This window comes from Pinus tabuliformis, chromosome 4_1 (genome assembly GCF_031772625.1).
Source record: "Pinus tabuliformis cultivar Carrire ecotype Pingquan chromosome 4_1, CPIR1, whole genome shotgun sequence".
In the NCBI taxonomy this organism is placed as follows: domain Eukaryota; kingdom Viridiplantae; phylum Streptophyta; class Pinopsida; order Pinales; family Pinaceae; genus Pinus; species Pinus tabuliformis.
The window spans coordinates 915,947,769-915,964,713 of record NC_142303.1 but is presented as its reverse complement, the minus strand read 5'-3'; positions in this window follow the sequence as shown (position 1 = coordinate 915,964,713).

Genomic DNA, 16,945 nt, shown 5'->3' with positions numbered 1-16,945 from the left:
AATTCGAGAAGGGGCATGCATGGAGAGCCTCTTCATGTATCTGGCAAGACAATTCTCTTGTTGGTGACAGAATAACAGCCAAAGGAAACGTCTTCCGCCCCGCACGGGGCCGCGGTGGCGGGTTGCTCCTCAATATTCTAGCTATAATAGGAAAACATAATGCAGCCGTCTTACCGGACCCGGTCTGGGCGCACGCCATTAAATCTCGGCCAGCTAACGAAATAGGTATTGCATATTTCTGCACGGGAGTCAACTTTGCAAACTTACACCTCTTGATATTCAGATTTAGGGCCTCTCCTAAATCAATTTTAGCAAAAGTATTCACAGGAGGAGGTACATGGACTCCGCTTGTCTCCACAGGAATGTCTTCGTATGCATCGAAGTTTATACTCGTATTCACCTGGTCAAAGACGTCGTCAGCTTTCAAGTCTTTGGCGAAGGGGTTTACTTCACGTTCACGAGAGCCACCAGAACGAGCGTTGGAGGTAGTATTACCCCACCCGCATCCTCCCAATGCACCCCATGAGGGTTTTTCGCCCCAGACCGGCTTCTCATCCCAGCCTAGAGACTTTTCAGATTTTTCACTCGGGGTGAAGGACACGACTGCTTAGCAGTTGCCTTTTCTCTACTTTTGCATTATATTTTGAGGGGGGGTTTTCTTCCCACTGGGTTTTCCCTCTTTCCTCATTTTTATGCATTGTATATGGGTACCTAAAATGGCCGTGTTGCCGGGACTCATTCATTTTGCATCACACTCACCTAAGTTATGCTTAAGGGGGGGTGTTGGTGTACATGCACCTAGATTAGCTCCAGTTGTTGGTGTACATGCACCTAGATTAGCTCCAGTTGTTGGTGTACATGCACTTAGACTAGCTGTGTTGGTGTACATGCACCTAGATTAGCTCCAGTTAACTTATTGGTTGCATGTGGCACATGTACATATTAACATAAGATAAAGCACACTTAGCTTTAGTGGCTTTAGTTATTGCATGTACAACTAGCTTAACTTAATTGCTTTTATGTATTTATTCTAAAACTAATATTGGAGAATCAATTTTCATTCTTTTCTCAATTCTTGCTCGCTTCCTTCCTTCTCTTGCAAGCTTGTTTATTGTTTTGCAGATCTAGATCTGTGTATCTCAAAAATCTTACACGTAGGAAGAAAACGAAACACTAGTTGTGATTTGAATCTGGCAATAACTCCTGAAGTCGGCAGTACAAAAGTGAGGACGAGTTTCCAATTTTCCATAGGAATAAAGTTTCATAAGCATTGATGTCTTGCATTGTGTGGGAGCTCCGTAAAGAAGTTGTTCTGAGAATTCTAGAATCCCCATCAAATAACTGCTAATCGGAGTCGAGCAGTCACTTTTTTCATCTCAAATTAATAGTTCTTGTCGAATATGGTAGGGTTGGCCAGATCTAAAGGTGAGAGAGTGTTGTCGCCACCAGCGCTTCACCATTTTTCCTTCAAAGACGTGACGAAGGAAAATTCCTTAGTATGTAAATTCTACTATGTTTGCTTTTCCTTAATATGTAAATTCGATATGTTTGCATTCATTCTTTAATCATTGACGTATAAAATTAGATTTACTTTGAAAATTATACAATTCACAACTCACATGACAAGGAAATGGAAAAAATTATAGCATGAGCGATATTCTACTACGAGATCCTTGGTAGAAAGACCGTGACCTTGAACATATGAGATGAGTTCACTCAGATTGGAAGTGGGAGCCAAGATGTTGTTGTTTGTAGCGCTCAAACTCGTAGTGGTGGAGTCTTGCCTTCCCAGCAGTATTGTCCAGGTTGGGCCTCCTATCTGATATGTTGCAATCATACACGAGCGAAAAAAATATGTTATTTGATTCCATTTTCTGTCCGGCACTACGAATGTTTTGAAAGGCCAGCCTTAATGTCATTATTTAGGTTTTAAATCCTATGATTCGGTGATAATTTTACAATTATTAATATGATTCTTCCTAGTCAAACAAACGAATATGGTGTTATTACATGGCATGGTCGTGAACGATGGGAGCTATTGACTTTCTTGTTATTTGCCAGACTCGTAAAGAAAGTTGTGATGCCACCTAGTGCCATGTCGTTGGATGACGTGGACTTGGACCAAGTGAAGACAAACAGTGTGTAGAGTTTTGGTTGTGCAGAAATTTACAGATACCAGATGACGTGGACTTGGACCAAGTGAAGACAGACAGTGTGTAGAGTTTTGGTTGTGCAGAATTTTCCAGATACCAAAAGAAGCTCCGCACAAGAGATATTATAATGAACCATTATGTACTAACAAAAGAAGTAATGAAAGCATTGCATACTAGATCTTCTATATTGATTGAACGGAAAGAGCTAACGGGCCTGCATTGGGCATTAAATGCCCGGCTATATGCGTCTCTGATAGTTTTTTATAATGCGCGAGCGGTGATATATAAATAAAAAATAATAACGTGTGTTAAAAACCTATTAGAGGCGCATGTAACAGGGCATTTAATGTCCAATGACAAGCCCGTTAACTCTTGTGTTGATTGAACCTAATATATAGGGTGGTAGCTGAAGCGTTAAGTGTCCTTCTAAAATTATTAAAATGAATTCATTATTTCTTCAATCAAGGTTAGGAATTTGCATATTATTTTTAATTTTGAAATTTAGTGAACGGAGAGAAAATGTTGATAAAATGAAATAAAGGTCAGTGGAAATGTTTTATGGAAAAAAAAAAAAAAAAAAAATATTTTAATGTTTTTAAATTAATTAAAAAAATATGGTGGTTAAGATGGATGGATGCTAGCTGTCATGATGATTTATGATCTGAAATGATAGTATTTTAACTTTTGTTAAAATAAGCTAATTACTTTTGCATGGAATTGTTAAAGAGTCAGTTAATTTAGTGTTGAGTCAAGTCTAGTTAAGTGATAGAAGACGCTAGTGTGTGTTGCATGTCAAGTTATTTTAGGTGAGTCGTTAATTGGAAACATATAAATATGGGTTCATTGTAATAATTAAGTTTTTGTGTGATCAATAGAAGAGCCGCATCTAGTGTGAATTGTTTGCGAAATTTGTGTTTTGCCTTATCCTACTTTCCAACAAATTGGCATCAAAGCAGAAGAAAGATCACAAAATTAGTAGTGACTGCAGAGCCAATAAAAAAGACCAAAGGAAAAAAAATCAACATTTTTATTTTAAATTACATTGCAAATTTGTTAAACTATCAATTCATTACGTAATTCACACCTAATTAGTGCAAAACCTGCGCAAATTTTCGTGAAAATTCAGTTTATCTGCGCAGACCAATCTCAATCTCATCCGGGGTGCGCATATCAGATAAGTCAAAAAAAAAAAATTAAACGAGCTTAAAGTTTTTTGGTATTATTTACGTATTACTTTTAAGGGAGCTCTAAAGGAGCTCACGTAGAGTTTGGTATCATTTAGAGGAGCTCACTTAGATCTTTAAAGGTTTTTTTATATATAAAATAAAAATTTGGGGTTATTTTCCATAAAATAAAGTTTTCTCAAATGAGTTTATTTTATATATATATATAAAAGAAATCACAAAGTTTTTATTACAAGTTTAGGGTTTTTATTTTTATTGGAAGACAAAGTTGTTTTTAAAAGAAAGAGGGTCTTCTCAAATTTTCAGCCTTAGTTTCCACCATTTATAGAGAAGGATTATGATGTGTAGGCCATTAATATTACGACCACTTTGAAAAATCATGATGTTTGGGATTATGTCCAGTTTGGGTTTTCAGAACCTAAAAATGAAGAAGAAGAACTAGCCCTCACTAATGCAAAGAGGGAAGTATGGAAGAAAGGCAAGATGAAGAATGCATAAGTGTTGCAGCTTATCCAGCAAAGAGTGGACCGAGCAATGTTCTAGAAGATTATGATTACATCTTTAGCAAAGGAAGCATGGGAGACCTTGGCAACAGACTATAAAGGTATGGCCAAAGTCAATATTGTTAAGTTGCACAATACTATGAGAGGTTTTGAAAGTTTGTAGATGAAGGAGACAAGGGACATCAATTCTTTCATGAATCGGGTCATGACTGTTGTAAATCATTTAAAAAATTATGGTGAAGAAATTAAATATCAAAGAGTGGTTGAGAAGGTGCTCAGAGCTTTGTCTACCAAATTTGATGTTGTGGTAGCAACCATAGAAGAAGCCAAGGATATGACATCATTGACAGTTGATGAGTTGATGGGATCACTTCTATCTCATGAGGCAAGGATAGACAGAAATAAGGATTCCACTTTAGAGAACGCTTTCAAAAGTTAGGCTTCTATTTCAAGAGACAGAGGTCGAGGTAGAAGTAGATCGAGAGGCAGAGGACAAGGCGAAAGACATGGTGGTCAAAGAGATGACCGAGAAGAGCATAACATGAAAGTGTAAGAAACTTCAAAAGCTTCAGCAATAATCAAAGAGTTGACAAATCAAAGGTGAGATGTTATTATTGCAATAAATTTGGTCACTATGCTCGTGATTGCAAGAAGAGGATAGCTGATCAAGGAAACCAGAGAGCTAATGTCACTAAATAGAGTACTAACTCCATGTTCCTATTTTTCCATACCATGCATGAACCCTCTAATAATATGTGGCTATTAGATAGTGGTTGCAGTAGCCACATGACATACAACACGAATCTGGTTACAAATTTGGGTGAATCTGTGAAGACAGAGGTAAAGTTGGGAACTAACAAGACTGTGGATGTAGATGGAAAAGGAGTGGTCAACGTTTTGATGAAGAAGGGGGAGCCAAAGACAATATCATAGTTATATTATGTTCATCATCTCAAACATAATTTAATAAGTGTTGTTCAATTGAAAGAGAAATGACACTGAGTTGTCTTTCAAGGACAATAATGTGTTATATATGACAAGCCCCCAAGCAAGCAACTGATAGCAAAGGTGCAGATGATGAAGAAAATACTCTTTCCTCTATTCATGAATTACAATGATAAGGTCAGTTCGTTTTCAATTGCATGTTCTAATAATTATTGGTTATGACACTTTCAATTTGGACACTTGCATTTTTTCTAGTTTAAGATTGTTGTAGCAGAAACAAATGGTCAGAGGATTACCTCCTATCAAAGAACCTGCTAGTACTTGTGAGTGTTACATCTTGGGAAATCAACACCGTGAAATTTTTCCAAAGGGATTTTCATACAGAGCAAAGAAACCTCTTGGGCTAGTGCATACAAACTTGGGTGGACCTATGAGGACACAGTCAACTGGTGGAAGTTGTCACTTCCTCACTTTCACTGATGATTATAGTAGAAAGACTTGGGTTTAATTCTTGAAGCAGAAGTATAAAACTTTTACAAGTTCAAGGAATTCAAAGCCTTAGCAGAGAACCAAATTGATCGACAAATCAAGGTATTGATTTCAGATTGTGGTGGAGAATATGATTCAAAGGCATTCCATGATTACTGCAAACAACATGGAATCGAAAGAAATTATACAACCAGTTACACATCGCAGTAGAATGGTGTAGCAAAGAGAAATAACAAGACAATTATGAACATGGTAAGAAGCATGTTGAAAGGCAAAAACTTGTCAAATGAGTATTAGGCAGAAGCAGTTGCATGTGCTATTTATGTGATCAACAAATCCCCTACAAAGAGTGTGATGAACCTAGTACCAAAACAAGCATGGTCAGGTATGTTTTCCAATGTATCTCATCTTAGAGTGTTTGGATGTGTAGCTTATGCACATGTGCCTAGGGAGAAAAGAGGACAATTGGATGATAAAAGTGAAAAATGCATATTTACTTGTTATAGTAAGCAATCAAAAGCTTACAAATTGTATAACGTTCTCACGAAGAAGACCATAATTAGCAGAGATGTTGTGTTCAAAGAATGGGAGTCATGGAATGATAGTATAGACAAAACAGTTGATGCACAAGTGCCACTAATGGAAGAATATGATGTAGCAGAAAAGGAGGAGCAAGAATCATAGATGAAGACACCAAACAGAGACACACCAACAAGGAATCCAAGTTTTTCTAAGTACCATGTACCTTCAAGCAGATCAATAGATCGATATTCTCCTAACAATCAATCAGGTGATGAATCAAGCAATGGTAAGAGAAATATGAGAAGTCTGAAAGATATTTATGATTATTTGGATGTTAGTTCAATTTTTGCATTATTTTCATTCCAACTTTCTTCGTTTGAAGAAAAAATCAGAAATGAAAATTGGGTGTATGCCATGGATGAAGAAAATGAAACTATTTAAAAGAATAATACATTGGATTTGGTTGATTTTCCAAAGGATAAAAAACTATCATTGGTGTAAAATTGGTGTACAAGAGAAAGTTAAATGAGAAAGGTGAAATTGACAAATTTAAAGCAAGACTTGTAGAAAAAGGATTCCCGTAGCAACTAGGAATAGATTTTGGAGAAACGTTTGCTTTGGTAGCCATATTGGATACTGTAAGAGAAGTTATAGCCACAACAACTCAGAACAAGTGGAAAGTATATCAGATAGATGTGAATCAACCTTCTTAAATGGAATTCTAGAAGAAGAAATTTATGTGCAACAACCTTTAGGATATGAAGTTGAAGGTAAACAAGATAAAGTTTACAGGTTGAAGAAAGTGCTCTATGGACTGAAGCAAGCGCCTAGAGCTTGGTATAAAAGAATTGAAAACTACATGATTAAGAATGGATTTTACAGAAGTGACATTAAACCTACCTTGTACACAAAGGTAAATGAGCATGGACATATTTTTCTTGTTTACTTATATGTTGATGACATGATTTATACAGGTGATTTTGAATTGGATGAATTTAAAACGGCCATGATGAAAGAATTTGAGATGATAGATCTTGGTCTCATGAAATATTTTCTTGGAATAGAAGTTTAGTAATCTTAAAAAGGATTTTTTATTTGCCAAAATAAATATGCTAGAGATTTGCTGAAAAAATTTAGGATGGAGAATTGTAAAATTGTCCCAGTACACCAGTTGCCACAGGTACAAAGTTAAGAAAGGATGATGAAGGATCATATGTCAATCCAACTATATTCAAAATATTAGTTGGCAGCCATATGTATCTCACAAATACAAGACCAAATATTATGAAACAAATGAGTTTGATTTCCATATTTATGGAGACTCCAAAAGGCACACATTGGAGAGCAAGAAAAATAACTATGTGATACATAGTAGGAACTAGAGATTATGGCATAATGTATGCAAGCATAGAGAAGAAGGATTTGATTGGGTACAAAGACAGTGATTTTGCAGGAAGTTTGGATGATAGGAAGATCACTTTTGGTTATGTACTTCCATCTTGGTTTAGGTGTGATTTCATGGGTATCTAAGAACCATCCTATTGTGACAATATCATCAACAGAAGCAAAATATGTATCAGCAACATGTCAAGCAGTGTGGTTAAGAAGAGTATTTGACGGACTCAAGAAAAAACAACAAGGATCAACAAAAATATATTGTGACAACACCTCAGCGATTGCACTATCCAAGAATAGTGTGTTTCATCAGAAGAGAAAGCATATTGATACTAGATATCACTTTATTAAATAACTTGTGAGTAATGGAGAAGTTCACTTGAAGCCTTGTAAATCGAGTGATCAATTGGCTGATATATTTACTAATCCATTAGCAAAAGATGTCTTTTAGTTTCACAAAAGGAACTTGGGTGTTGTAAGCCTAGCTGAGACATAGACCAACACGCATGTTTGAGTTGTCATGAGTCATGTCTTAGTTTAGTGGTCATAATTAACAGGGAGTGTTAAAATAAGCTAATTACTCCTGCATGAGGAGTTGGCTAAAATTAGAGAGTCAGTTAACTGAGATTTGAGTCAAGTTGAGTTAAGTGATAGAAGGATTTAGTGTGTCATTTCATGTCAAGTTATTTTAGGCGAGTCAATAGTTGGAAACATATAAATATCCCTCACTGGGTTCATTGTAGTAATTAAGCTTTTGTGTGATCAATAGAAAAGTTGCAACTCGTGTGTTTTGTGTATGAGATTTGTGTTTTTCCTCATCTGCCTTTCCAACAACTTTTATTTTTTACATTCGATTTTCTTTATATGTACTGATTAATTACCTTTACTCAAGGTTTGGGGTTTATTCAAGAAAATGGTGTTAGCATTAGTAGTTTTGATTGTGTATGAATGTCACTTATATTTGTAGAGTGATAAAGTAGATATAATATTTATAGAATTGTAGTTATGATTGATCGTGTAGCTTTGTTGCGTATCTAGAAGTTTGCCCAATGGCTTCCAATCAATTTATAAATTTTATGTAATTTTTTCTAATAAATAAGGAATTGTAAATTAGAAAATTTAAGCCTATATATTTGCTCATCATTTATGCATTGTTCTAACTACAATTAGCTTTTGTAGAATTGTCTGAATGATGATGAATGTGTGAAAAAATTAAGAGAACAACAAGTCATCGTCACAATGATGATGCGAAGGAATACATTGTGTGGAGTGAAAAAGCTTCCTCCACATAGTGAAAGATCTGCATAATGACACATAATAATATTAATTGCAGATTTGTTCAACTACTTCCCCTCGCCCACGTAAAGGACCTACAGTTGTGTCAGTTTTAGAAACAAAATAATAATAATAATTTTTTATTTGTTCATACTCGGGGCCTACATAAAGGACCTGCAAACATGTCAATTCTAGGAACATTGGGCAAAGTAGTAGCATACAATGTCAGTGTGAGTGTGAGAACACTAACTGATAGAATGGCCACTCACAATTTTTTTTTTCAAACTGAATTGTCAGGTACTGACAAATACCAAAAGTAAAATGACCTCCACTGGGAAATTATGTCCCATTAGATCTCACTCGACCAATCGAAAATTATAAAAAGTATTTCTAGGAAATAAGATAATCATTTTTTAATTTATGAGAAAATAGAAATATTAAGCAGTTTCCTCAAAATTTGGTTAAAATTGCCAAAACATAGTGAAATAATGAAAATTCAACACACTTTGACCGTGAGGTGAATGCAATAGTCCTTGGGGAGGCAGGGACTAAGAATAGTGTATTTCATCAATCCACTTCATTATTTCTTCTAATCCTATACTTCCATAAAACTATAGCACCTCCATCTTCATTTGGTTCTTCTCAATCCTCTATACATCTTCCACATCACTCTCATCTTTGTTATATTCGCATTTTGGAAGTATTATCTATTAAGGAAAATCAATGGCACCTACCCCCTTCATAATTTATTCCAAACACACTACAACATATACCACTAATTCTAAACCAACATTTCCTTTTATATTTCTTCTTCTCACTAAAAGAGTTACTCACCTTTCCAAACAATTATTTTCAATGTATCTTACACTCTCTTACTCTGCAATCTTCACCACAATTTATTTTTTTCTCCCACAATTTGATCTTATATTATAACATCTTTGCCACCCCCCTTATAGAGTCTTCAACATTTGATCTGCATGATTTTTACCTAGTGCCCTTCAATATTGGAGTTGTATATTCTCTTATAATTTATACCCAATCCTACCATCATGCCTGCATCACTTTTTAATATGATTCCACCCAACATCACACGTTTGTTGTATTCACCTACATTTTTCTCTTTCATCATAGCTATTGTTTCACAAAATTCTCCCCTTTCTCATGGTAATAGTTCTACCTAGCATTTTTATTTTTATTCAAATTGTCCCAACCCCTCATTTTCATGGTTATTATGTTATTACTTCATATAGTGAGGCTATGCCCCTTATAATTTTGTATGGATACATTGAAATTTCCTCATAGTATTGTAATTAAATCTTACTTTGATATTAAATAAACAATTACCATAATCTATAGTTTAATTGAGAACAAGCATAAATACATCAATATGATATACCACAAAATGGAAATAACTAGATAGTTCTAGAATTCAATTGAAAACAAGTAGAAGTACCACAACAACCATAATCTCTACAACTTTACTAAATAAATGGGCAATGCTCTCAATATTCTTTTCATTTTCATAACCTATGCAAAATTATTTGGAATTTACAACCATCTACACTACACAAAACAAATCAAAGGAGATACTAAGGCCTTTTACTCATTCACAAACTCCATATTTATGTTTATCCTAATATTTTGGCCTTCCAACTATCCTAATTGATTCAATACTAGAGACAATTCTTCATGTCGCAATTGTTGATAAAAAAACAATGAAAAACAAAAATACCTTTCAATACATTATAATTTTTTATGATAGATAATATAACCAAAACTTTAATAAATGTATAGGATAACTAAAATGACAAGGATGCTCTTGTATCATTGTATATGTGGTTAATGGTTATTAATAAAACACTAACATGGGATGCACTCCAAAATTATGTTAATATGAACTAGCCATTGTGATTTATCAAAGGAAGAGTTAGAAAGTTTAAAACATATTCTAAATATTTGTTAATATGCTCATAAGGTATGGGAGGTTTTAAGAGTGTATAATAAGGGGAGACTGTAGAGAAATGTTTGAAGAACAAGTTTCAACAAAAGGGAATTCATGGATTTCAAATTTCTCCTGCTAATGGTTGCTTGAGGTGTTTAGCTCCCCTTGAATGAGAAGATATTTCTAATGTGCATTTCAATTTCGATTTAAATCTCTTTTTGGAAGCATGAAACCTTGGTTAAAAGTTATGAAACCAAGTACAATTTATTTCATCTTTCAATAGGTAAGCTAGATGCCCATGGTTCCTTTGATGGTGTTTACCAAGGGAAGCAAGCTTATTGTGGTGTCATTCACATTATTCTTTAATTATTTAAATTATTGAAACTTCAAAGAAATATTGCAAGGTGGTGTTGACGGTGCTGGAAATTCGTCAACCAAGGGGGTCTATCCAATGTGAAGTCCCAATTAGACCTCACACCATTTCGAGTAGGAGCCCCAACTGGAAATACGGCCGATTTCCATTGTCCTTAGGGATTTTCATTGGTTTCCATTGTTAAGATAAGAGGTTATATAAACATTCTTTGAAACAAGAAAGTAAGTTGACACTATGAGGCATACAATTGTGATGTATATAAGTTACTTTCACAAAAAGGAGAAAGAGAGTGAGCCTCTAGAAGAAAAGTAATAGTACTATACTAAAAGAGACACACAAGAGAATACGAGGATCATTAGTTAACCTGCAAAGTAGTTCAGAAGACAACCAAGATCATAAAACCAACTACAACAAACCTTCAACAATATAAGTACCAAAGCGACATAAATAATTCAATTTCCGTAGTACATATGAACGAAACATATGCTGCAAACATCTAAAGAATAGTCCTATGAAATTCACAATATATGCATGAAAATGTGTTGGCTCATTGAGATTCATGTATTAAGTGTAAGTGCCAAGATATACAAGTACAATGCTTCCACATTAGCCCCAATAGTGTAACATAAAGTCACCACTTTCTCCTCCAAAGAAATATCTTCTCTCCTATACCATTGCTAGAGAAGCCAAGGTGATAAGTTTAAGTCCCAAAAGTCCATTTTCCTGAGTTATGAGGGTGTATTTATAACAAAAGAGGTGACTCTCTACCTCCCATGTGACTCTTGACCTCCCTCATGACTCTTGATCTTCTACAATGACTTTTCAAATTCTCACATGACCTTTGAGCTTCTATATGACTTTAAAACTCAATAGTGACTCTTCATATTCCATATGGGACCCTTGGTCTTCCACATATTTACATTTTCTCATTTTGGGAAATTAAAAAATTACATTCTACAAATGATGTGGCAAGACACTATGACACATGTGACTCTTGAGATAAATCTTGTACATGCCATGACTTGGAAATGATGACATGGAACTAATGTGGCATTTCTAGGTTGCTTTTCTTGCAGCTTTCTCTTCAAACTTCATGACATATCTTGCATGTGTTTCATCTTCATACTCCAGAATGATAATTGATATGGAGTCTTCTTGCGATCTTAATCTTTGATATTTTTTCATAAGTTAATGTTGTTTCATCTTCTTCCTCGATTACTTCTTCATGGTTCGAGCTTCATAAGTGTCTTCTAGCATAGTCTCCTTATTTTCTTCTTTCAACATCATCTTTTCATGTCAATATACAATACCTATAAGTGGAATCCACTAATGACAAGATAACATCAATCTTGAAATCTCGTAGTCTATCTTGCTTCATGAAAATGATTGATTGAGTTGGGACTAGGAACTATATAGGAATGAAGACTTAGGGATTCCACAATGTGCACTTCCAGGGGACAAGAGTGATGGACTAAAGCTTGAGACTACATAATGCACAGTTCTAGAGGCCTAGGCAAGATGACTACACAGTTGAGGAGATCAATGAGGGAATCTTGAGCCTTGAAGTTTCCCAATTCAGAGTACTAAAGAGAGAGAGGCCTTGGTATTACGAAATTACACATCTCAAGGGGTTAGGATGAAAATTTGAGGCATGCCACTATGTAGTGTGCAAAAGGAGGTTAATTGGGAGGATGAACTACATAGTTGTGGAGGTGACGGGGTAAGGGTTGAGCACCGAGACTACACAATTCATATTCCCTAGAGGCAGGAACTGCGCATTGCTTAGTTATAAGAGGAAGGGATCAACTTGAGGGTTGACATTATGTAGTGCGTAATTATAGGAGGCTGAGTGAAGTCAATTTAATCGGGCTAGAAATTTCTAGAATTTGATTAAGTGTGGGATCAATGAGGTAAAAGTGAGCGACGATAAAAATTAAGCATGATCACATACTCAAAAAAATATATGACAACATTGATCATTCAGTACACAAGAACAACATGATCCCATCAGTGTGACGAAAATACAATAACCTCCCCCAAGTGTGACACTTAGGATGTCCTTTGTGACAAAAATTACAACATCAATGGAACAATGCATACAAATTTGAGAATGAGTGTAATACATGTATATATGATAAATAGGAATCATCATAACCAAATTTACCCATTAAAATGAACCATAACTCTGCTTTTACGATGTGCGACACTTCCCATGCCAAAAGACAACACTTGCAACAGTAAGAGAAAAGTGCAAATGACACTTGCAAATGTGAATGACATTGAAAGAGACACATGCCAGAGTGAACATAACATGAAAACGGCAATTATTAAAGTGAAAGGAAGAAAAAGCAACAGTCATAAACATGAAAATGACACTTGTGCAAGCGAAGGTGCACAAAAACGACAGTTGGAAAAACTCACCAAAATAGAAGTACAATTGCAACCAAAAGTGAGAAACTGTCAATTGAATTTGCACATTGAATGTTGAAATAGGTTGAACATTGCATAGGCACTATCTTGATGGACTATGCTATGCCTATTCAAGATTGCATAAAGAAATGTGCTCATGAACTCATTATATATTAAGCATGTGTGAGCAAGTGACTTCAAAACTTAGAAATCAAGAAGAAGACTTAAACACTTAGCATAACATTAATCGATCATGAAGAAACTATGGAACGATACATCATCAGATCCTCAATAGGATCCAAAATTCACATGTAGGAAAACTTTTGGAGGGTGTTGATCACAGTGTCAACACTTGGCAATGCACCAGTAGGACTCCAGCTTCTCTGCTCAGGTTTCACCCTTAACTACAAGGTCTCAGTCTTTCAGGAAGTATTGACTGATCACGTGGATAATCTTGGGTCCACCATTTGACCCGGTTATGGATATAGTCTCCTCTATTCCTTTTCCTGGCTAAACTCATTCACAAAGCTTTCCAAATCACAATTGTTTCAATTCAGGAGAAGGGTTACATAAAATTGCAAGTTTAATATAAATAGAGTCTTAGTTTTCATCTCTGGTGTTGCTCCATTTCCAGCAAACCTGGACAATACCTCGACAGATCCACTACAGGAACACAAGCATTGCTTCACTACTAGTGAGCCTAAACAATACCCTGACGAAGCTACTTGCTTCACATCTTGGCTCAGAAATCCTTTCTCTTCTTTCGGCATTTATTTATATATTTATAGGACTATTCTTAGGCACTTATTTATTTCGTTGCGGTGGAAGAGGGATCCCGACTTATTGAGAGTAGAAGAGGTTTTTCCCTCAAAGAAGGTTATATATACCTCTAATATTGGTTTACTTATTGTTTATTTTCTTGTTTCCCTTCTTCTACTCGATTGGACCAACAAGAATAAGACCATTTAATTACACCACCGAGTCAAGGAATGAAGATCCTAGAATAAGGATTTTCATTCAAATGGATTTCATTTTCCATTCAGACATCAATGACTTTAAATATATGTAAACCCAACATAGAGAATAGGATAACACATAAGCCAAGCATTGTGCAAGAGTAAAGAAAGCAGTTTGAAAAGCTTTCACAGCAAATGGAATGTCTTGCTTATCAATATAAATATGTGTCATACTAACTAGATTTAACCAGTTTCAAACTTTACCTTGTTACTTGAAATGATGATACAAACCTTAAAGGTTTCTCGCAAAAGTATATTCATTCGTGTTTTCAGTTTTAGAAAACATCGAGAAATGTTGAATCTTGTTATTTCTGATGGAGCTTTCTAGGTAATATTTCTCTAACCATTCAGTGATTGGATCATGATATTCAAAAAAACATATTTGAAAACCCTGAGACTCATGAGAAACTAAAATTTCCAATCAATGCATTAAAATCACAAAGAGAATATTGGGAGGGGAAGTCAATCTGATCTCATCCAGAAACTTTGTCAAGGTGGTGAGAACCTGGCATAACCATAAACTCACAATAAGTGCCTCCATTATCTGACAAGCATTTGGACAATAAAATGATAAACCATGAAGATCACTAGGTTCAACAAAATCAATCAATGTAAAATGACTATCATCAGGTATGATAATGGGACAATGGTTAATTGAGAGATAGTTGTTAGAACCAATATCATGATCAGATTGGTGACTATAAGATCGTTGATTATTCATTGGTTACCTTTGTATATGATTAGACATTGTTGGCTTGAGGGGGCCTGACCAAGGTTCAGCGTTAATTAGCCAAACAAATCCCTACACTACTGGCCCTTTTGGCATCAGCCTGCAGAGCGCGAACTGAAGTCTCACCCGAAGCAGTATGGGGGGATGTTGGAACCAAGTTTCCACACCCTGATATGGTCGTGATTTTGTTTAATTCCCTCTATCCCTGCTATAGTGTCCTATCTAGGGTGCTAGATTAGACTATATTTATTATCGACCAGGATCAGTAAACTTCGAGGCATGCGTCTACAATCTATAGACATAAAGGATTCCTAACTAAGTGTTCATGATGGTAGGTTACAGAACTTCTTTACGGAAGGTTGAGGTATGCTCCCTATCACCTGGACACTCAGGTCACTCAATTCATCTACCTATTCTAAAAACACTGTATATTACTTAAACCAAGATTTCAATCCCCTTACGAGGATGCTGTGCATAAAACCCTTGTTCAATGAACACTCAACATTCAATGTTTATCATTCATGAAAGATTGAAACATACTAAAATCATAAGCACACTTAAAATTCAAATATATGAGAAACAGGGTTCATGAAGATGCTCTTAAAAATAACGAAAGATCAGATCCCTTACAGGATACAATTCAACGATCTCAGCGATGAATCCTTCAAGCCACCATCATAAACATTACTCATATGAATTTCTAATTAAATCAACAAAAGCATAAACTAAACTCTAATCACTGTGCATACTATTGAATATTCAGAAGTTGCAAATGAAATGAAATGACAGTATACCCGTTCCACGCAGGGCCCGTCCGCGTTTCAAAGGTATACTGGACTGCGCTCAAGCAACTATAGAATCAACGTAATAACAAAATCGTGACTGCAACTGAGTTCTGGTATTAAGTTCAAAAGCTCTATTTTTCAGAATGATACACTGATAACAACTAACTAACAACACATAACTGTGTTTACATATCTAACAACGTTTACATTTCGGAATGAATGTACATTCGTTATGCGGCTGTTGCCGCTTTTGTTATGGCATAGTTTTTAAGTTGTTTCCATTCTGAACCGATTTCAAAAAGGAACAAAACTAAATCGGTTTAGAACCCTATGCTGTTGCTGCTTTTGTCACCAACATGCTGTGCTTTGACCATCATTGACCGCGCATTCAGGAGTGTTGGTTCTGCTGTAGGATAGGTGTTTGTCCATGCTTGTACATTCTATTTTTCATCCCTACCCTTTGCTTTAGCTTAGCTGTCATGCCATATGTCAAACAATAAACCAATTACAAGATGTTGCAACTTCCTATAGTCTTTTTATCAAAAATCCCTAATTCTTTAACATAAAACTCATAAATCAATTCTAATGCATTTAACAACTATAATACTATTAACTAATCAATTTCAAGGGGTCTAAGAGATGTATGAAGGAAAAAGGTAGGCAAACGATGTGTTTCAAGAGGAAAAAGGAGGTCAAGGAATGGTACCAACATCTCTCCCCGACTTAATGAATTAGCATGACCTCATGCTAACCCCGATGTGCTTCCTCTAAACTCTGTCCCTACCTATACCTCTGTTGCCTTCAATAATGTATCCACATTCTTCTTCACCTGGGCATCTTTCTGACCATGGAGCTCATGCTTTAAACTTTTGTACTTTTCCTTGAGGACCTTCTTTTGGTTGTACCATTTAGTGGCCCACTTACAAATATATGTTTGTTCAGCTTCAAGTTCCTTGATTTGTTCCCTTAACTTTTCATTTTTTTGTTGAGTCTCTTTACTCTGTGCTCTGAGCATTTCATTTTCTTTCTTGATAACTTTTTCCAGCATATTGGCCTCCATTAGTTCTTCCTTTAACTTCTCAATTTGCTTCTCCAGTTTCTTCTGTTTCTTAATGGCAGGTTGTGAATATTTTTCTTGCCTGTTATTGCTTTCAACCTCCATCTCAGCCCCTGGTCCAGGTTGTGAGTGGGCACTACTCTCAATATCCACCGGTATAGGTGCAT